We start from the raw sequence: 23,037 nt of genomic DNA, 5'->3' as shown, positions 1-23,037 counted from the left end.
AGTATTTTTGCATTGTATTTGTGTACTCACCTGCACGTTCTTTGCGTGTGCAGCAAACTCCAGGATAATTATGTAGAGTGTTGTTTACAATGTGTGCACGTCTTCTGGAGCTTCTTTGGATGTTTTACTACATGTATCTCAATGGGGATATCCAAAAAATCTGGCATGGATCCGGCCCTCCAGGACCGGTTTGGAGACCCCTGATTTAAAGGCATCTTTATTGCTCACAACGTAAATGAGCAATACAAATGCTTTTAAATCTTGTCAACTTGTCACATTTGCTAAGTTTTCAGAGTTTGAGGTCAAGTGCCTTTCAGTTTGTTCGAGGAGATTTTGTGGTTTACTAGACCTGCAGGTCTAGTGCATTTTTAATGATTTTTTGAGCCCTTATTTTACTGTACAGTTGTGCCTTATTGCTTGTTTTTTGCCTAGGTATTGTGTAAAATAGTGCCAGTTTAAGAGGATAATGTCTGGTATTGCTCTACCTTGATTTCTCACAGAACCAGGTGAACCACCTGTGGACTGGGAGACATGGGAGGTGGTTTTCCTGGCATATGTGGAGGTTTTGGACGGGAACGATTGCAAACCTTAGAGGCAATTAGCATTGTTGAAGCATTGGTATAGGATTGAAGGAGTTTAGAAATTTGCCAGCATTAATACATCCTGGAAACATTAATGTGTATCAGTATGCCTCGAAACAATTGAGCATATGGTATGGTAGAAAAACTAATGTAGTAATGGAAAGGTTTACTTTTTACTCGAAAGTGCAACGGTTAGATAAATCAGTAGAGGATAATAGGCCACATGCATCAACAGAAAAAACCAGTCGCAAACGGGCAGATTCTCAGAATCTGCCCCTTTGCGAACGGTATTTTTACATTTAGGATGCATCATTCCAATTGCAAAAATTGCAATTTAAGTAATTTCTAAATTCTCATCCAGGGGATCCTCATCAAAGTCATAAGCACATGAATATTCCCACCCATGCGCGGGACCCCGGAAACACAAGCATATATGTGACAATAAGCAAATGCAGCCTTCCATACACTAGAGCTGAATAATGCTGTAAGGACTCCCCTGTATATCATAAATAATACATTAAAAACCAGGGAAAAACAACAGCAAAGCATGTTTGAAGCTGTTTTAATGCTTAGCACTCAGCGCAAACCCATAGATAGGACTGAAAGCATTGTCAGCTCACAGGCTGCATTGCAGAAACCTATCCCAAAAAGGTTAAAAAGCGAACTCATAGCAACATAGCAATAAACTGGCACCGTGCCTTTAAGGCAGCCAAAACCCCTAGCTTCCCATCATGCCTCAGGGGTGACAGTTAGGTCAGTTGTTCTTTCTGGTTCCTTCAGGAAGGACCCTGGTTACACAGCTCAACTTCTTTCTGATTTTTGTCGGAAATAATCTTCACTTTTCTGGAAAATGTTGCCTTACTTCGAAGTTTTACATCTTATGAAGTAAGGTTCTGCCTTTTTTTGACAGGATTTGGCATTTTTCCACTCAAATATGCCATTTCTCTTTGACCCCTGTCCTTGTTGGGGGAAAAAAGAAGGCCAGGTCAGACTCTCATGAAGTCTGTGTGCTTTGTCTTCCTATGGACCATGTCCCCAAGACTTGCCCTCATTGCCAGTCTTTCTCCAAAAGGACTCTGAAAGACAGAGAAATAACTCGTTTTTTTGGACTGGCAGAAAAAGAGAAATCTTCTTCCAGAGCAGGTCACCAGTGAGGAAAGGCTCCAAGAGGGCTAGATCTTCTTCTAGAGCGGGATTAGTCACTCTTCCTCTTCAGCGTTGGACTCGGCGCTGAAAAAGCTACCACTGGTGGGTCATATGTCCAAAGGAAGATCACCGTTGAGAGAACACCGACTTTCAGGTACGTCAAGGCATTCACCGTCGAAGTCGAAGAATCCTCCACCGTCGTCAACCCGACAACGATTGGCATCAAGGAGCAGTAGTCCTCCGCTGTCGTCAACCAGGCGACGATTGGCGTCAAGGATCAGGAGCCCTCCGCCGGCGTCATCTCGACGATGATCGGTGTTGAGAATCAGAAGCCCTCCGACGTTGTCAACCAGGCGATGATCAGCGTCGAGAGGCAGAAGTCAATCAATCAATCAATCACAGACATTTATATAGCGCACTACTTACCCGGAGGGTCTCAAGGCGCTAGGGGGGGGGGGGGAGTGCTGCTACTGCTCGAATAGCCAGGTCTTGAGCTTCTTCCTGAAGGAGAGGTGGTCTTGGGTCAGGCGCAGGTCGGTCGGTAGGGAGTTCCAGGTCTTGGCGGCCAGGTAGGAGAAGGACCTTCCTCCTGTTGTCGTTCTCCGGATGCGGGGGACGGCGGCGAGGGCGTGGCTGGCTGATCGGAGATGTCGTTTGGGAACGTGGAAGTTGATGCGGTTGTTGAGGTAGCTAGGGCCTTGATCGTGTAGGGCTTTGTGTGCGTGGGTGAGGAGGCGGAAGGTGATTCTTTTGTTGACGGGGAGCCAATGCAGGTCTCTCAGATGTCCGGAGATGTGGCTGTGTCGTGGGATGTCGAGGATGAGTCTGGCTGAGGCGTTCTGGATCCGCTGGAGTCTCTTCTGGAGCTTGGCGGTGGTTCCGGCGTAGAGGGCGTTGCTGTAGTCCAGTCGGCTAGTGACGAGGGCCTGGGTGACCGTCTTCCTTGTCTCGGTGGGGATCCACCGGAAGATCTTACGTAGCATTCGCAGGATCTTAAAGCATGACGAGGAGACGGCGTTGACTTGTCTGGTCATGGTGAGGGAGGAGTCCAAGATGAAGCCCAGGTTGCGTGCGTGGTCTGTCGGTTTGGGTGCGCTGCCCAGGGCGGGGGGCCACCAGGAGTCGTCCCAGGCGGAGGGCGAGGAACCCAGGATGAGGACTTCCGTCTTGTCTGAGTTCAGTTTCAGGCGGCTGGTCGTCATCCACTCGGCTAAGTCTTTCATCCCTTCGTGAAGGTTGGCTCTGGCGGCGGCGGGGTCGTTGGTCAGGGAGAGAATCAGCTGGGTGTCGTCAGCGTAGGAGATGATGTTGAGGTTGTGTTGGCGTGCGATGGCTGCGAGGGGGCTCATGTATACGTTGAAGAGGGTGGGGCTCAGCGAGGATCCTTGAGGGACGCCGCAGATGACTTCGGTGGCCTCTGACTTGTACAGTGGTAGACGGACTCTCTGTGTTCTTCCGTCGAGGAAGGAGATGATCCATTCCAGTGCCTTCTCCTGGATTCCGACGTTGCTGAGGCGCTGCACTAGGGTGCGGTGGCAGACAGTGTCGAAAGCCGCGGAGAGGTCTAGGAGGATGAGGGCCGCTGTTTCTCCGTTGTCCATCAGGGCTCAGATGTCATAGGTGGCAGCGATGAGGGCGGTCTCGGTGCTGTGGTTGGCTCGGAAGCCAGACTGTGAGGGGTCGAGGGATCCATTCGTCTCGAGGAAGGCGGCCAGCTGCTTGTTGACGGTCTTCTCGATGACTTTGGCTGGTAACGGGAGGAGCGAGATGGGGCGGTAATTCTTGAGTTCGGTGGGGTCCGCTGTGGGTTTCTTTAGTAGGGCGCTGAGTTCGGCGTGCTTCCAGCTCTCCGGGAAGGTGGCGGTGTCGAAGGAGGTGTTGATGATGTCCCGCAGGTGGGGTGCGATGACCGCGTCGGCCTTGTCCACCGCCGTCGTTATCTCGGCTGTCGAGCAGTAGTCCTCCGCTGTCGTCAACCAGGCGTCATCTCGATGACGATTGGCGTCGAGGATCGAGAGCCCTCCACCTTCGTCAACACGGAACGATCGGCATAGAAGAGCAGAAGTCCTCCGCCGTCGTCGTCGACACGACGTTTGACGTCCAGGCACAGGGATACTCCGTCGGTAGCGAGAAGATCGACGTCAAGGAACAGAGAACCGATGTTGAGACCGGTTCCAACACCTGGCAGAGAATCGACGTCGAGAAGGAGGTCAAAGTCGGCGTTGAGGAAGGCTCCGTTAGAGCAGGTCATGAAGTCGAGGCCCGCATCAGTAAGGTCTAGAGAGGGCTCTGTGGTTTTGGTGTCGGAATCAGCGTCACTGCAGTCATCCTCTCACTCCTCCAGACGCCCTTCATCAAGACATATGCCATCTGCATCCCCAGAGAGGCAATCAGAGAGGTCGCAACAAAGATCACCTTGACTTCACAGGGGGCCTCCCCTTCTGTTCACTTATCTCCGAGATGGCTCCTTCCCCTTCATCACTGAGCAAAAATCATACAGGAGCATCCCGACGAGAAGAGGAATACACCTGTCCTCTCCACAGATCGCCTCTGCAGCAATTGGTGCAAGAGGTGGATAGATCACCTTCAGCCAGACGTAGGAACCATACTGGCATATCGCGAGAGCGCAGACCTTCCCCTTCCCGTCACAAAAAGAGACGGTCTCCTACATGGTCTTCCTCCTCCATTTGCTCCTCTAAAAGGGAATATTCACCCACTTTATCAGATAGTCCTCTATCAAGAGTGTCTCCGATAGATGACATAAATACATACCACAATGTACTTCAGAGAGGAGCTCAAAAACTGAACATTGAGATGTCAACTCCTCCGGTTGCAACGACGGGGATTTTTGAGATGTTACCTCGAAAATCTGCGTCTCGGCCGTTGCTCCCTCTGGTCCCTGGTCTTCTGGAATCAGTAATGGACATTTTTCTAATTCGGTCCACCATTAAGTCTGCACCGGATTAGAATTCAGAAAGAAGTACAAGCCGGCAGGTACTGGCCCTGTATTCTTGAAATCAGATCCGCCTGCGGACTCTGTTATCACCGCAGTGGCAAGAAAAACGCACGCAGTTGTGGCATTTTCATCAGTCCCTCCGGACAAAGAAAGTAGGTCCCCGGACTCTTGGGGACAGAAGGTTTGCGGGTCTGCAGAATCATCGCTAAAAGTATCTAGCGCAGCAGCTTTATTAGGCCGCTATGACAGAGCCTTATGGGACTTCTTGGATCGTTTCAAGGGGAAACTCCCTAAAGAAGATCAGAAGGATTTTGAGGAGGTCATCACAGAGGGATCCCTTGTTGCCAACCTGTTGTGGGACACGAGGGCTGCAGTCGCCCAGACAGGCGCTAACGGGGCCGAGGACTACATTACCCAGCAGCATAGCGCGACGCATGACGTCCGGGACGCTCTTCTGCCGTCATGTGATGCGGAAGCTTTCTAAAATCGGACAGCAAGGGGAAAACGCTGCCGATTATTCCGAATCTGTCCTGGGTGTTTGAGGTCCGGCTGGAGCTGGCGTTGGCGTAGGGTAAGGGTGCCTGTGGCACCACTCTTCAGTTACTTGGCTGTAGGAACAGCGCTGTGCGTCCAATTACTATACCCTTTAGGGATTTGCTTGGGTTGTTTTCCGTGTCTTCCTTTGGAACTTGAAAGGGTGCCTTATTCTCCTCTTGTGGATTCCGTGGGAGTGGCACAGTAACTATGGGCAAAATCACCTTGTGAAAAGGTTATTGTTTATTGACATTTCCTGATAATTACTTAAGACGTTAAGGCACCCATTTCCCTGCGTTGGCGAACTCCTTCCTGTTATTACATTGGAGTTCTTGCGAGGGAAAGATTAAGTTGCCCTTTGTTTGGATAGAGGAACTAAAGAGTACGAGTGATTCTACTTTGCCACTACAAATTATATAGAGTGACGTATCTCTTGTTTATATACTCATACCTTGGATTACTACATTTTCTGGTATTTGCTGAAGCAGAATGTTTTCTTGAATTTAAAGCATAACTGGCCAGAGACAGTTATTTCATTTCTATGCATGCCGTTCTTTTCTTAATACAGAAAGGTTTCCACGCATTATTTCAGGTATACATATGGGATTACGTATAGCAGAGTGTATCGTGTGTGTATACCTTGAGAACAGATTTCAACCTATTTAATTGTATTTTCAGCATATTGGAAATAGAGAGGTTCAAGCTCATCCCTCCTGGTATCAGGTCATCAGTATTTTCGTTTACAGGTTAGTATAGTGAAGGGGTATGCATTCACAGTAAACCCAATTGAGTAAGACTGTTAGTTCAAGGAGCAGTTCTATGATATAAACATGTTAGAGCTGCGAGCAGTACACCTAGCTCTGAGGGCTTTTCAGCCCTCAATCAAGGTAAATTCAATTCTGATCCAAACAGAGAACACGACCACCATGTATCACCTCAACAAACAGGGTGGTACGTGTTCTCGCCCGCTCTCCCTGGAAGCTCAAGTGATTTGGCACTGGCTCCTGCCTCGAGGCCTCTCCATCACAGCATTGCATCTACCAGGGGAGCAAAACGTGCAGGCAGACGCACTAATTCGGCACTTCGAAGATCAGCCAGACTGGGTGCTAAACGACGAGGTGGTGGCGGATATTTTCCATCAGTGGGGTCAGCCTTCCATAGATTTGTTTGCAGACTATCAAAATAAAAAATGCCACGCCTTTGCATCCAGGTTCCACCGTCCAGGGACGAGGGTGAATGAGCTTTTGATGGATTGGTCCGGAATCTTTGCATAAGCCTTTCCTCCCCTATCTCTGATCCCGAAGGTGGTGTCCAAGCTCATGCGATCCAGCATGACGATGATCTTGATAGCTCCGGATTGGCCGCGTCAGTGGTGGTACCCGGACCTGTTGCAGTTGTCAGTACTCCCACACAAGAGGCTACCTTGCAGGCCGGACCTGTTGACCAAGATGGACGGGAAGATTCTCCATCCCAGCCTTCCATCGCTGAACTTGGCAGCATGGATACTGAGGTCCTCTAATAAGGACACCTGAAGTTGCCGCAGGACTGCATGCACATCCTGAAAGAGGCAAAGAGACCTTCTACAAGGGCATCGTACTCTTTTAAGTGAAAGAGATTCTATTTGTGGTGTATGTGAGAAGTTGGCCTGCTATATGATGCTTACTAGTTCTAGTGATCACCTTGTATCAGTCCAAACAACCCTTATGGTGATTGGTTGTAAGTCAACCTTATAGACCAGCTATCCTAATGGTAGCATGGACAAAGCAGTCTTAGGCTAAACTCTTTTGGCATGTGAAACCAGCTGTTTTACCACATATAACCCCTTGAATACTAAGTGAAAGGACACCACACAGGTTGTTATGAAAATAATCAATATATTTATTAACAATTAACACCTCTGAACTCTTTATGAGATCAGAGGGCTAAGCACTTGACAAGACTCTTAGGAAAAATATGTTTAAGTTGCACTAATACAATGGTGCCCTAGGGGCACGTCAAACCATATATTAAGTAAGTGGGTCGAGAAAGTCGATAGAAGGAATGGAGCTGTCCAGAGGCTGTAGGATCGCTGGGACTACACTTTCCTAACTTTAGGTAAGTAATAGGAGGCCCACAGAACGCGTGTGCAGAGTGTGAACTCACACGCGAGATGTGTAACAAAGTGAATGGACAGTACAATTTACGAAAAAGGTAAGTACGGACAGTTCTGACTAGTTAGGACTAAAACGACTGGAAATCTGGACACTAGGAGAGTTGAGCTACCCTTGAGCACCGAAATGCTCTTGTTAACTCACCCACGGGCTGCGGGTGCATAGGTGTCAAAGTATGTCGGGTTTCCGCGATGAAGTCTATGGAGCCTTGAAGAAAGATGCTGCAGGCGACCAGGAGGAAGCTGTCCGGAGTGATCCAAGGGTGGATCTAGGAAGATGAAGACCTGAAAGCAGAGGGGACAATGTTCAAAGTCACTAGCCAGTAACTGGAGTGGAACCAGGAAGGAACCAGATTCTGTTGTCGCGATCAGGTGAAGAGTGGACGCTTGACTCTGCAGCCACGTGGACCAGTAGGTGTCTTCGACGACCAGGATGGAGGCACGAGCTGTCCCACGCAGGCTCTCGCTGTGGCGATGTTGGTTCCGGATTCTGCGTCACCAGGCCTTGGCAAAGGCAACCCACGCGGTAGATGGAAAAGGCGTCTGGTGCGGACCAGGAGGGTCCGGGGTGCTTCTCCTTTGCAGGGAAGCAGGGGCCAGTCTGGAGCAACCAGACCAGCAGTGTAGTTTTCAAGGATCGTCGTCTAGGAGGCCACTAGCCAGCCCGCAAGTGACCAGACAATGCGTCGAGCAGCAATCAAGCAAAAGGGCCCCATGCAGATCTCGTGGATGCTGGAGGGCTGATCTTCTGTGCAGGAGCTGCTCGGGGCTGGGGCTTCTCAATCCCCAAAGCACTTCGTCGAGGATGCCTCTGAAGTCGTGCTAAACGCGAAGTGCAGTTTCTTCAAGATGGCCTGTCCCACGTGTCTCGTCGCAACCACGGATCTCAGCTGTGCTGCAGATGTGAGTTGAGGTCGGAGAAGTCTGGAAGTCCGGGTCTCGTCGGGCTCTGAAGTCTGGATCCACCAGGGAAGACGACAAAGTGAACCGCTGGAACGCTTGATGGTGCCTGCTTGTGCACGGTGGTCACTCCTTGGCCACAAGGGAGATTTCTTCAGTCTTCTGTGGAGCAGAACGTCGAAGTCCAGTTTCTTCTTGTAAAGTTTCAAGTCAGGATTAATCTAATTTGGAATGGGACCAGCTCCTAAATTTATTCTCCTAAAGGGGGCTGTACTATCACTAGGTCCCTCCTATGGGTGGGACCAGGAGGGGGGTGGTTACACCCCCATCCTTTTTCCGGTTTGGCGCCAGAGCTGGGGCTGGAGTGCCCCAGCAACTGGTTTGATCCGGTGTATGCACAGGGCACCTTGTGTGCCCCAGGCATGTCTCATTCCTCTCAGGCCTGTCCTATCCAATAAAAATCCTGTCTGGGGTGGTGCTAGCAACTCCCAAGGCAGGAAACCCTTTGTCCAGGCCTCCCTCGCTGGAAGGACTCCCAGCAGCAGGAGGTCAGACTCGTGTCTGTGGTGGCAGCATCCATTTTGTGATGCTTAGGCTCGAGTTAACTTTAACCGGGGTTCACAGTTTCATACATGTCGTGTCCCTGTAAAAGGGTGGAATGCTACCCCCTTACCAGAATTGGTGAGGGGGTAGTATTCCAATTCGTATGACACCTTACTCAACATGTTTTGATAATGCTATGCCAAAGTTTGCAGTAACCGCGAGGATTATAATGCACTTAAGAGTATATGGTATAGCGTTATCATGGAAACAGCTAAATGACTTGGTTCCGAAAGTGCAGACAGGCTCAGCTCATGCTAGAACACTATCTCACATAATTCCAAGCACTCTGCCTCCAGGATTGTTAAGGCATGCCATAGGAGTGACTTATAGGAGGATATGTGCTCATTTTAGGGTTAGATATAGGTATACTATATCTAAAGCAAAGGGTGATTACACCACCTTGCCCCAGCTGATTGATTAGCCAGTTGTGTCAGATTTGGATGGTGTAACGACCGGATTTTTAGGACAGGCAGCTCACCAACCGTGGCTAACCTAGTCGTCACGTAACAACACTCTTCTCAGGCCACTATTTACAAGATATCTAGAATACTCACCTGAGAAAGTGAAAAGAAGCTATTTACAAGCCTGTACAATCAAAGATACAACAAACATCTAATGGATTCCGTATCTTATCCTATAGTTACCTCACTTTACGCTATATTTATAGTCCCGTAAGACTTTATCTTTATAGTCCCCCGACTTTATCTTTATCTTTATCTTATCTTTATCTTTATCCTATGTTTAACGTCACCCGACGATATCTTTATAGTCTCACGACTGTCTATGCTATGTGGGGTAGCTCTATCAACAATTTGGGCATTCCGGCTTAGGAGCCGATTTCCCTTCACCAGAGAGGAATCACCCATCTCTCTGTCAGCACAAAGGGGCCCGACCTTCCTCCACAGAAACTAAGGGCCAATTATATGTTCTGTCTTGCAACCATACTTGATCCTGAGTAGTGTACCTAGTTATCAACAGTTACCCGCAAGTGGGGGTGTCTCCCAGCCCTCTATACATCAGCATCTGGTTAAAAATGAACCCTTTACTCTCTCTCAGAGACAATAAACAAACAGAATTTGACTGGGGTCTCTTTATTACAATGACAAAATGACAAGGATCTAAATGACTAATGCTCTATATGTAGCGCAGTGGTAGAATTCAATCATCAACACATACATTTATATAAAGAACTGAAAAGTAAAGATGGTTAATCATGGCATACAAATAGATAGCTGAAAGAAAAGTGATTAATTGTGACAAATAGATAGCTGAAATAAAAGTGATTAATTGTGAAAAGATATAATAGAAACATTTTAAGAACACCTCACCCTATTAAGAAGGGTCCAAGAAGGGTCCAACTCTCTGTCCCTCTCTGGTGGAATTAGGACTCTTTCCATCACCATGGCACAACCACCAACGGACCAACATCTGCTGTCTGTTCCTCTCTCTCTGGTGGAATCAGGACTCTCTCTCTCCTGCACCATCACCAACATGCTAGCTTCACTCCACTGGTTCAACTGCTCCAAAAGCTCCCACTGGCAGCTCCAACTCTTCCATCTGACTGGCAACTGCTTCAATACATTCTGACAAACTGGCAGCTCCAGCTGACAGTTCCAACTCCAAAGATCAACTGACTGTTCTCTTCAGCTCAAAAAACCATCTGACTTCTACCATTCCAAGATCCATCTGACAGCTCTGCCGCTCTGCACTTCGATAATATAGAGTGCTCTCTACTCATGGAAATTTCCAACAGAAACTACCTCCCACCGAATTCTTGTGCCAGCTCCAAGGCTCTCTGCGCAACTGCAGTGGCCACTTGCATGTTGCGTCTAGACCCAAGAGACAAACACATTCCTTCGATAAGGGGCAGGTCCTCACCGGTTTCTAACTAGTGAAAAACAACTTAACTCTAAACATCACCTTGGTGCTAAATGGTTACAATAAGCAGGAGATACAACAATATCTAATAACTCCGTGGACGCAAAAAAACAAGCAGGTCCTCCTCAATGCGAGATTCGGATCCATGCCAGGGCTTTGCCATCTTCCCCCATGGGAATTTCAAGTAACCCAAACGAAATGCAGACTGCAATAGGGGTGAGGAAGACATTCAACATCTTTTGTGTATTTGCCCTGAACTCCTCCAAGAGAGAAAATCATTGCTAAAAGCTCATTTTAACTCACTTGGCATACGGTCATGTAGGCAGGCCGTGATGAAATGTATGATCTCAAATGATATCATTTTAAACTCCGCCTTTGTAAAGTTCCTACTGCTAGCCAAAAAGAAACTCGGAGACGTAGCTATTACAAATACTTAATGGGTTGTAAAGACTATGTAATGTCATTTTATATGATTTTAAACTGGAATTTAACTTTAAATTCTTCTTTTAGTTTAAAATGTTGTAAGATTTTAAATAATCATCATAATAAACTACCTTGTACCTCCCACCGAATTCTTGTGCCAGCTCCAAGGCTCTCTACGCAACTGCAGTGGCCACTTGCATGTTGCGTCTAGACCCAAGAGACAAACACATTCCTTCGATAAGGGGCCGGTCCTCACCAGTTTCTAACTAGTGAAAAACAACTTAACTCTAAACATCACCTTTACCCTGCAAGCGCCTCAGTCAGCAGAGGCAAGACAAAGATGGCTGCTCTCTAGTTTAGGCCTCTAGGCCCGAAAAGAGGCAAAGAAGGCACAGAATCATGCCAAAGCCAATAGGCAAACCCTACAAAGTGACTCATAGCAATATACTGAGATGGCAGTGGACTACTAGTCATCCCTAATCCAAATAGGGCAAATTATTCTGTTGCAACACTCCACCCTGACTAATAGTCCAATAACATCGAAGGATATAAGGAAATCATACCAAACAAACAAAATAAACAAAAACAATTCTGGGACAAAACATATCCAAAAGATCTAGCATACAAAGAAAACAACAACACAACTAAAAGATATACCACCTGAGATAAATCAAAGTGGAGAAGTGTGGCTCAGGGGTTAGAGGCGGCAGACCCGGAAGCTGAGATCGGCCCAGGACCAGGGTTCAATTCCCCGCCTCGGCGGGTCTTGGGCTCAAAAAATTCCACGGACTCGATAATTCTCGCTCCGGTGCCTTCTCAACTCACGGGTTCACACTCTGCGACTCTGGGCAATAGCTTGCTTAATCTCCACATCGGCCCCTCGCGGCGGGATGCCTGGCTTTCACCTTGTGGATACCCTGCCGGGGTTATCTCACAGGGGAATACCAGGACGGGTTCCCTAAGCAAGCGCCGGGAAACCCTTTGTGGGTAGCTGTGCGCTATATAAGCTCAAATACATTTACATTTACAGGTAACCACCCTAGGAACTAATCCCACTGACCTCTATCAAGAGTCCATTGATCAAAACAACAATTGAATAATAGGAAAACAAAAACAATCCCATTTCTACAAAACAGCTGGTGTAGCACTATGCATATCAAGCAAGAAAATCAAAGAAAGTTATCTAAATGTGGTGCATATATTCTTCTACAAGATAAGCCAAACATAAAACATCGTCCAGAAATCCCTATAGCTAAAATAGCTAAATTAATAGATTTGGACTTGGAAAACAAAATAATAATAAACTACGCCAAAGGCAGTAGGCAGAGGTCATAATTCATTTAACTCAAAAACAGTTTGCACCCAATCCCTCAATATCTATTTATGGAGCACATGTGTGCACCATCATTCACAACACTGCCTTCTAATCTTTGGCAAAACTGTTATATAGAAAACAGCAAAACTATAAGATAGACAAGTGCAAAGTCAATATAGATATATCAATGATAAAATAGCATAGCATACTAAAATCAAAACATCATGATGGTAATTGATGTATGGCACAGGGCATTAGATTTCAAAAGCAGCTCACTAATTAAATTGCACCCCATGACTCTCAAACATTAACACAAAAATTGGTGAACCAAAGGCTCAACCATCAAAAAGGCACTGCATCTTTTAATTTGCAACTGGAATCATAATAAAATAACAGGGCAGAAAAAAGAAAACTATCATTGGGGCCCTGTATCTGTTGACTGCAAGAATCAAAATAAAATAATCATCATCTGAATAGAGTCCAAATGTCCATTGAACATTCACTGAAAGGCAAAATTATGGGAAAAATTGGGCACAAGATTGCAGGCCATACTGAAAACCATATTAATAAGGGAAAATCTACATTGCAGACTACTTGTGTGATGAAATGCAAAACAATGTAAATATGAACACCATTAAATGATGGTTCATTGCAGGACTTCACAACATGAATGGGAAAAATTCTCATTATGAAACAAATCAAAAATGTATCACCAAAAAGAGTCAGGAAATCTTGATATCCATATCATTGAATTTCTAATCAGGAAATGCTAATTTAACTGCCAAGGCGGCCAACTGTAGATTCTAATTTTGATGAGAAAGTTCAGTCTGTAGCCTAAAAAGGATTTTATTCTAAATGCAAGAAAAGTGTCTCTATCAAAAAAAAATATATATTCTCCTCCATCTTCACTTTTAGGCAAGCAGTTCTCCTGTGTGAAAAACACACCGCTCAGTAGAACACTTTGTTTGAATCCATCTTCATCTGTATTTCTTTGCCAAGGAAGAATCCCATCCGATCTCGTCATCCATGGAACATCAGCACCCGTCCGCCATCAGCCGTCTGGTCTGGCTCCAGGCTTGGGAGGGGTTCCATTCTTCAAAAATAACAAACTAAAATAACAAAATAAAAATAAAAAAGACAAAAAAACAAACAGGGCGGGCGGGGAAAGGTATCACTCGCACCCCCGACAGCAAATCCCAGCAACCTAAAACAAAAGACAAGTATCATCAATCTTGCAAAAGAAAAACTTCAATTCAAAAACACATTTTTCTTTATGTCCCTCTAAGAACCCTGTGGTTTGTAAAATCCTACTCTAAGTTTGGTAAAAGTTTAATAAAACTATTTGCATTATATTCTCTAAATATGTTTGGGCAAAATCTAATTTTTTCTTACACAGCCAGAAGGGCTGGGCAGCTAACTTCACTACTTTCTCACTCCTTGCTAGCATACTCCTCCCTTCAGAGATGTCCGCGTCCCAGGGCTGGCTCAGTTTCAATCATAACAAGCAGGAGACGGGCTGCTCTCTGCGATTTAAAATTGAGTTGCTGCCAATGCTGATCTCATTGCAGAAGCGAAGCTCCTGCCAATTATTCTGTTTACATTACTGAAAGGAAAACTATTCGTCTGCAAGCGTCCCATATCTCTAGTCAGGGAAGCTTTCTAGGCTGACTGTATTTATCTTACTCCAAGGGCCAAGCGTCTGCCAATTTTTCTGTTTACATTACTGAGGGGAAAACTATTCGTCTGCAAGCGTCCCATATCTCTAGTCAGAGAAGCTCTCTGGGCTGACTGTGAGGAAGAGCGATTTGACCCCTCCCTCATATCAACATTTCTCTGCGGAAAGAATTGAATCATTGCCAATAATAACAAACTGAGGTGTCTCTGCTCATAAGCCACCCCTCCCTTACAAAAAGCCGCAGAGAAGAGAGAAGGCTTTGTGGAATGCATGCTTATCTCTTCAAGGTCAAAACCTAGCGGTTCACAGCCTGTGAAGCTTCTCGTTCTTAAATAAAACCTCATACTGTCGTCTTTAGACAAGAAACAGACCTAACCTCTTTTGACCTTCAGCCAAACCCTGCATTTCATGTTTAAACACTCCACAGTTATTTCTAACTAATTTAAGCAAGTTCTGAACTATCATTTGTCTACAGCCTTATGAAAAACGAACTTAACAGGCTAAGCACTCTAACATTATTAACAGCTAAAAGGAAAAACATTTAGTAACAAGCTAAATACTCTAATCATTGTTAGCAGCTGAAAGGCAAAATGTTTAGCAACATTGAAAATCACATAGCAGCAAAAGGAACAGCATTTTCACATTGGCGCAAGCATTTTATTTTTATGATTAAAGGTACCAAATTTATTTCTGTTCAATTCTACTCTATGCAGACAGCTTTTCCTGTCTGAATGGGAACATTTTATCACATTTTTCTCTCTCACGCTGTTCTGCCTCATATCAGCGCAAAAATACAGAATCATTTGCATTTGAACTTAAACAAAAGGGGCAGCTTGCTTCTAGGGAAAGAATCACAGTTATATTTTTGAATCTAGAAACCAATCATGCACAACCCACTTACTGTGCACTTTCAAAATGACACAGTTTCATTTTACTTTTGAAGCGCTTGTTACCTTGCGCTGTTGGGTCTGATTTATTTCCACAACTACGATCGTTAATTCTCAAACACTGGTTTGCTTATCTTTCAGAATACTTATTTAAAACCACCCGTGTATACCTCACAGTCTGACTGGTTGATTTATAACACTCTGACCTCTGAATCAGACACATGTAATCATGTTTTCAAAGGCAAATCCATACAGATTCGTGGACGCATAGCAAACAGTATGTTTAATGAACACTGCTTCTTCCTTGCAAGATGTTACCTTTCCACCAGCTACCTGTCAAAGTACATAGGTGAACCCTGCAACTAATTGCAAAGTAAACCAATATAAGGAAACACATAGCACTACACTAAGATGGTAGTGTGTCATAGTCACCATTAGTCAAAATAGAACAATTTATCCTGTCACTAATGTTCACCCTTGACTATGAACACTAACATCAAAATGAAAGAAAAAGGAGAACTTAAACAAGACGTACTAATGGCCAGGAAAAAACTCCACCTAACACTCGGCATAGGAAATAGAAATCTGGCAAATAATTAAAAAGCCAATCAAACCACCCTTAATCCAAACATTCACTGACTTTTAGTGTCAGCTCTTGTAACCATGCATATTAAACAGCATATTGAAATAAACACTGCCTTCCCAATTCAAGATATTAACCCTTAGGCAGCTCAAACACAATTTATCCCCGATGGCTGCAGACACATGGGGAATCCAAGAACTTATCTCTCACGTTTTCACATAACACTTGAGCTCATTTTCTTTTTAACCCCTTCCATGCTCATGACGAGCTTAGCTCGTCATGCAGCACGGTTGAGCTGTGCTGATGACGAGCTGAGCTCGTCATGATCAATGGACTTGATGAGCTTCCAGCACAGGAGGGGAAAAGCCTTAGCAGCGATGTGGTTAAACACATTTCTCTGAACAGTTGGAAAGGATCCAGACCTTCCTTGATCAATGGAACAAGACATTCACAAGCCATATTTACAAGGCGCTATTCACAAGGAACTCAACAAGACATATTACACTGAATACATTTCATACTGAATAATGCATAAGCCAAGCAGCAAGCTATGTACAAACCTTTTCATACAGAATACATTTTATAATACAAATAATCCTTTCCCATGCAGAACCTCATAGACATTTCTCTCTAGAATACAGTCCACCTTTCCAGCCTTACAACTGTCACATTGCCAAGATGTATATAATTTTTCTGTGCACTTTTCCTAGTCATGATGACTCCCCTTGCACTTTATTCGAAACGGTTTGTGACTGGCGATTAGGGCACTCCCCTGCAACCTATTCGAACTGTAAGTGACGCCATATGTAACTGGCGATTAGGGCACTCCCCAGCAACTTATTCGAACTATTCTGTGACGCCATATGTAACTGGCGATTAGGGCGCTCCCCAGCAATTTATTCGAACTGTTCTGTGACGCCATATGTAACTGGCGATTAGGGCACTCCCCTCTAACTTATTCGAACTGTAAGTGACGCCATATGTAACGACCGTTTTTTTAGGACTGGCAGCTCACCAACCGTGGCTAACCCAGTCGTCACGTAACAACACTCTTCTCAGGCCACTTTTTACTAGATATTTAGAATACTCACCTGAGAAAGTGAAAAGAAGCTATTTACAAGCCTGTACAATCAAAGATACCACTAACATCTAATGGATTCCATATCTTATCCTATAGTTACCTCACATTACGCTATATTTATAGTCCAGTAAGACTTTATCTTTATAGTCCCCCGACTTTATCTTTATCTTATGTTTAACGTCACCCGACGATATCTTTATAGTCTCACAACTGTCTATGCTATGTGGGGTAGCTCTATCAACAATTTGGGCATTCCTGCTTAGGAGCCGATTTCCCTTCACCAGAGAGGAATCACCCATCTCTCTGTCAGCACAAAGGGGCCCGACCTTCCTCCACAGAAACTAAGGGCCAATTATATGTTCTGTCTTGCAACCATCCTTGATCCTGAGTAGTGTACCTAGTTATCAACAGTTACCCGCAAGTGGGGGTGTCTCCCAGCCCTCTATACATCAGCATCTGGTTAAAAAGGAACCTTTTACTCTCTCTCAGAGACAATAAACACACAGAATTTGACTGGGGTCTCTTTATTACAATGACAAAATGACAAGGATCTAAATGACTAATGCTCTATATAGCGCAATGATAGAATTCAATCATCAACACATACATTTATATAAAGAACTGAAAAGTAAAGATGGTTAATCTTGGCATACAAATAGATAGCTGAAAGAAAAGTGATTAATTGTGACAAATAGATAGCTGAAATAAGTGATTAATTGTGAACAGATATAATAGAAACATTTTAAGAACACCTCACCCTATTAAGAAGGGTCCACTTCTCTGTCCCTCTCTGGTGGAATTAGGACTCTCTCCATCACCATGGCACCACCACCAACGGACCAACATCTGCTGTCTGTTCCTCTCTCTCTGGTGGAATCAGGACTCTCCCTCTCCTGCACCATCACCAACATGCTAGCTTCACTCCACTGGTTCAACTGCTCCAAAAGCTCCCACTGGCAGCTCCAACTCTTCCATCTGACTGGCAACTGCTTCAATACATTCTGACAAACTGGCAGCTCCAGCTGACAGTTCCAACTCCAAAGATCAACTGACTGTTCTCTTCAGCTCCAAAACCCATCTGACTTCTACCATTCCAAGATCCATCTGACAGCTCTGCCTCTCTGCACTTCGATAATATAGAGTGCTCTCTACTCATGGAAATTTCCAACAGAAACTACCTCCCACCGAATTCTTGTGCCAGCTCCAAGGCTCTCTGCGCAACTGCAGTGGCCACTTGCATGTTGCGTCTAGACCCAAGAGACAAACACATTCCTTCGATAAGGGGCAGGTCCTCACCGGTTTCTAACTAGTGAAAAACAACTTAACTCTAAACATCACCTTTACCCTGCAAGCGCCTCAGTCAGCAGAGGCAAGACAAAGATGGCTGCTCTCTAGTTTAGGCCTCTAGGCCCGAAAAGAGGCAAAGAAGGCACAGAATCATGCCAAAGCCAATAGGCAAACCCTACAAAGTGACTAATAGCAATATACTGAGATGGCAGTGGACTACTAGTCATCACTAATCCAAATAGGGCAAATTATCCTGACGCTACAGATGGCCAGCCAGGGGTGGCATAATACATGCTGCAGACCCTGGTAGGCCTTGGGTGCACTTATGCCCTGGGTACCTATGGTACACTGTACAAGGACTTACAAGATTGACCCAATACCAATTGGATATGTACCTAAGGTACATGGAGTCCATTTTAACAGAGAGAGCAGGAAGCCTGGGGTCCTGGATAGCAGGATCCCAGGCCAACTGTGTCGAAAACCAGCAAAACACTAGGCAAAAAAGATGGGGGCAACCATAGTCAGATATCCACCTTCCTACATAACCCCCCCACCCAAACGAAAGGAGATAAGGCTATCCTTGACCAGGTAAGCCTATATTGCCTGAGTGGCCATATGAGGAGGTGCATGCTCTGGCATGGTTACCCCCTATCTCATGGTCCACTAAGCAATCCCTCACCCTAAGGGTATCTGAGGGTCTCCACCATAGGGAATCTCTACCTGTGGTGTGTTTTGGCAAAGTAAAAGGCTGGTGCTGGGATGGAGTACTGAAGTGACGCTCCACTAATGTTGGGCTCAACTTCCTCCAATCACTATCCACCATATATGCCTTTCTTTCCAGGACTGAGTTGCAGTGTGCTCTCAGGGTCAACCTCTGGCTACCTAAAGCTGGAGGCTGGGTCCCTCTGTTTGGCTTACTGGAGGGGCAGGTCAGGTTTGGGGACCTTAGGTCCCAGATTTGGCTGTGCCCAACAGTGTCCATCTGTGGGAGGTCCCTAACTAAGTTTAAGGGGGATCCCTCAGGAGTTTGTTTTATTTTCACCTGGCTAGGACTGCTAGCTTTGGTGCCCTTAATCTGCTGATTGAGGAGTTCTTTTGGACAGGGGGCCCTTTGGGGTCCACCACTGGCCTTCTTGACCTCTACAGCCATGGGCTGACTGAGGCAGGTTAGAGAGGGGCAGGTTACCTGCTCCAGACTGGGGTCCCACCATGAAAGGGTCCACTGACATCAGGGGTTCCGCCAGGCTAGGCCTGACTTACCTCTGGGGCAGTTTCTTCACAAGGGGTAAGATCAGTTCCCTGAGGAGGCTGATCCTTTCCTAAAGTCTGGTGGGAGAGAGATTTCTCTTCCTCCTCAATGCTCTCTGTTTGAGTGGAGTGATCCATAGTTTCAGGCTTCACAACACCATTATCTGGTTGAGTATGGGCTGTGGCCATCACAACCCCACCAACCTTTTCAGGAAGGGACTCAGTTTGGGTATGGGCTGTTACCATCACAGCCCTGCCAACCTGTTCAGGGAAGGAATCTGTCTGAGATTGGGATGTGACTGGCACAGCCCTCCTGACCTGTTCAGGGAGGACATCTTGGACTGAGGATGTGGCCATCACAGCCCCACTAACCTTTCCATGGAGATTTACCATTTTAAAATGGGTTTCTTGCTCTACCTCAGCCCAGTCTGAGATTTCTAAATCATTCCCCTGTAGACAATCTACAGGCAAGTTTGATGACACTGCCACTCTCTTGGGACGAGAGACACCTCCCCAGCTGAGATTTACCACTGCCATGGGATGATCTCTCTGCACTCCATCAATGTTGGTCACCTGGTATGTGGCTCCAGGTAGAAGTTGCCTTGAGGGGACTAGGCTCCCAGTCACCATAGTGATGCTAGCCCCTGTGTCTCTATAGGCCTCAACTTTCATACCATTGATGAGGGGCTCCTGTCTGTACTTGATCAAAGTGTTGGGACAAGCAGTGAAGTTGGCAAACCCCATGCCATTTTCACAAACAGGAGTATCTGTGGTAGGGGACCTGGTTAGGCCAGGGTATGCTTGGGGTGAGTTCCCCAAGTATACCCAACCAAATTCTTGGGGGCACTCCCACCACCTGGGGGATTACTACTAGTAGTAACAGGAGGTGTTGGAGTATTACTTGGAGGAATGTTTTCCTTATTGTTGGCCTTGGGGCAACTGCTGTCAGTTTTCCAATGGCCTACCTGTTTGCAGGCATGGCAATAAGGTTTCTTTTGGGTATTGGAAGGATTCTGGGACCCACCTCCTTCAGAGGATGTTTGGGGCCCTGATGTGGTTTGATCTTTTGATTTATTCCCACCCTTCTCTTGAGGCTTGGTTGATTCTTTCTTTTGGTCACCACCCTGGCTCTTAGGCCTAATCCTGGTTCCGACCCATTTGTCTCACCTCTTACTCAATTCTTGAGGAGAGGTCAGATCTGAGTCAATAAGGTGCTGATGCAACAACTGGTTCTGACAATTATTTAAGATTTGTTCTCTCATAATTAGATTATACAATCCTGTGTAATCAGTAACTTTACTTCCCAGTAACCAGCCTTCCAAAGCCTTAGTGGCAAAATCAACAAAGTCAGTCCAATCCTGAGCCTGAGTTTTCTGGGTGTCTCTGAACATCAACCTGTACTGTTCAGTTGTTAAGCCAAACCCATCAACCAGTGCCTTTTTCAGGACATGATAATCATTAGCATCCTCAGCTCTAACAGTGAGGAGCTTATCTCTACCTTTACCTTCAAAGGAGAGCCACAAAATAGCTGCCCACTGACTCTGGGGTACCTGCTGTACAGTGCAGGCCCTCTCCAAAGCAGTCATCCATTTGTGGATGTCATCTCCTACCTTATAGGAGGGCACTATTTTACTCAGGTGTCTATTATCAAAACTCCTGTCTTTATCTCTAGGGATAATGCTGCCACCAGTGGGTTCTAACCCACTCAATTTCTGCTCTCTGGCAAAGGCATGTTTCTCTTTGGCAAGGGCAAGTTCTTCCCTTTGGATCCTCAGATTGACTTCCTTCATTTTTGCGTCATGTTCTCTTCTCTGAGGGGATGGCATCCCTCTCTGAGAAGATGCCTGAGAGACATGGAATATATCTGTTAGAGCCTCTGGAGTGAGACCTAACTCGTCTATTCCCAAGGTTAGGCCTGCTTGTGGATGGGCTTGGGGCTCCCCCAGTTCCATTCTCATGTAGGCTTTAGTTGGCCCTGGTAAGTCGACTGACTAAAGGTTGGCCATTGTCTACCTCCTCCTCAGATGAGTTCCCATCTTCCTCACCATCTACATCTTCTGTTTCAGGGAGGTTAGACTCAGGGTCACCTTCTAAGGGGGGGCATGCTTCCATCTGTAGGATCAGAGGGGCCTGGATTAGAATCCCTTCTAGCATCATATGTCTCTAAGAGACCTATCAGAAAAGGAAGGGTAGGGTTGGAACCCTGTTTCAGTGTCATGGAGGTACACAATTGTCTCATCTCCTGGAAGCTGAGGGCTGCATATCTGGATATGACCTGTGGAGGGTCACTAGCCACAGGGGGAGCCACTGTGTTCTCTCCTGTGGTAGGCTTGCTTTCTAGCGAGGTGTAAGTGGTGCACTTACCTACACTATGGGTTTTCCTGCTGATCCCTTGCTAAGAGTTGTAGTCAGGGTGTGCTACTCCCTTTCTACTACAACAGCTGGTTCAGTAGAACTCATAGTATTTCTAAGCTTGTTATATGTACCTATGGTACCTTATGTGATCTTTCAAATGATATCTCAAGATTATATTTGGTAAAAAACAACAGCAAGCTCAAATCCCAACCGCTGCACACCAATGTGAGAAGTTGGCCTGATATATGATGCTCACTAGTTCTAGTGATAACCTTGTATCAGTCCAAACAACCCTTATGATGATTGGTTGTAAGTCAACCTTATAGACCAGCTATCCTAATGGTAGCATGGACAAAGCAGTCTTAGGCTAAACTCTTTTGGCATGGGAAGCCAGCTGTTTTACCACATATAACCCCTTGAATACCAAGTGAAAGGACACCACACAGGTTGTTATGAAAATAAACAATATATTTATTAATAACAAACACCTCTGAACTCTTTATGAGATCAGAGGGCTAAGCACATGACAAGACTCTTAGGAAAAATATGTTTAAGTTGCACGAATACAATGGTGCCCTAGGGGCTCGTCAAACCATATACTAAGTAAGTGGGTTGAGAAAGTCGATGGAAGGAATGGAGCTGTCCAGGGGCTGTAGGATCGCTGGGACTACACTATCCTAACTTTAGGTAAGTAATAGGAGGCCCACTGAATGCTTGTGCAAAGTGTGAACTCACACACGAGATGCGTAACAAAGTCAATGGACAGTACAATTTACGAAAAAGGTAAGTTTGGACAGTTCTGACTAGTTAGGACTAAAACGACTGGAAACCTGGACACTAGGAGAGTTGAGCTACCCTTGAGCGCCGAAATGCTCTGGTTACCTCACCCACGGGCTGCGGGTGCATAGGTGTCAAAGTGTGTCGGGTTTCCGCGTTGAAGTCTATGGAGCCTTGAAGAAAGATGCTGCAGGCGACCAGGAGGAAGCTGTCCGGAGTGATCCAGGGGTGGATCTAGGAAGATGAAGACGTGAAAGCAGAGGGGACAATGTTCAAAGTCACTAGCCAGTGACTGGAGTGGAACCAGGAAGGAACCAGATGCTGTAGTCGCTATCAGGTGAAGAGTGGACGCTTGACTCTGCAGCCACGTGGACCAGGAGGTGTCTTCGACGACCAGGATGGAGGCACGAGCTGTCCCACGCAGGCTCTCGCTGTCGGCGGTGTTGGTTCCGGATTCGGCGTGAACAGGCCTTGGCAAAGGCAACCCACACAGTGGATGGAAAAGGCTTCTGGTGCGGACCAGGAGGGTCCGGGGTGCTTCTCCTTTGCAGGGAAGCACTGGCCAGTTTGTAGCAACCAGTCCAGACCTGTAGTTTTCAAGGATCGTCGTCTAGGAGATTACACCTCCTGAGGCGGGAGCCGAACGTAGCTAGCACTTT

At 46.0% G+C, this 23,037-nt stretch overlaps 1 protein-coding gene and 1 long non-coding RNA gene across 2 annotated transcripts in view; one reads left to right on the top strand and one right to left on the bottom strand.

Annotated features, from left to right (window-relative positions):
• Positions 1–23,037, top strand: part of SYCP1 (synaptonemal complex protein 1) — a 5,090,281-nt gene that overhangs the window by 115,114 nt on the left and 4,952,130 nt on the right. The window lies entirely within an intron of this gene.
• The window catches only part of LOC147712574 (uncharacterized), a 112,027-nt gene continuing 98,943 nt past the window's right edge, over positions 9,954–23,037 (bottom strand). Inside the window, exon 4 of the long non-coding RNA XR_015296007.1 lies at positions 9,954–13,689. This is a non-coding gene — a long non-coding RNA (uncharacterized LOC147712574). The remainder of the gene's footprint in view (positions 13,690–23,037) is intronic.

Source organism: Lissotriton vulgaris, chromosome 5 (genome assembly GCF_964263255.1).
Source record: "Lissotriton vulgaris chromosome 5, aLisVul1.2, whole genome shotgun sequence".
In the NCBI taxonomy this organism is placed as follows: domain Eukaryota; kingdom Metazoa; phylum Chordata; class Amphibia; order Caudata; family Salamandridae; genus Lissotriton; species Lissotriton vulgaris.
The sequence above is the reverse complement of the archived record's forward strand: the minus strand, read 5'-3'. Positions and strand labels throughout refer to the sequence as shown.